The following is a 214-nucleotide window of genomic DNA, read 5'->3' as shown; positions in this document are numbered from 1 at the left end:
ACCAGCCAAATTGGCTCAGCCCTGGTGCACCCCTGGGACCTTACAGAGACCCCTCCGTGTCCCCTCTGTCAGATTTTCCTGCCAAACCTCCCTCCTGCCAGGGCCAATGCTGCTCCTCCGCAGGAGCTCATTAGCTGACAAGCGAAGGAACCGTTTCTCGCTTGGAAGGGTTATGAAACCTGCGGGAGAGGGGGAGGACGGGAGAGCTTAAAAA

Source organism: Acanthisitta chloris, unplaced genomic scaffold, assembly GCF_000695815.1.
Source record: "Acanthisitta chloris isolate BGI_N310 unplaced genomic scaffold, ASM69581v1 scaffold18448, whole genome shotgun sequence".
In the NCBI taxonomy this organism is placed as follows: Eukaryota; Metazoa; Chordata; class Aves; order Passeriformes; family Acanthisittidae; genus Acanthisitta; species Acanthisitta chloris.
Note: the sequence above shows the minus strand (reverse complement) of the source record.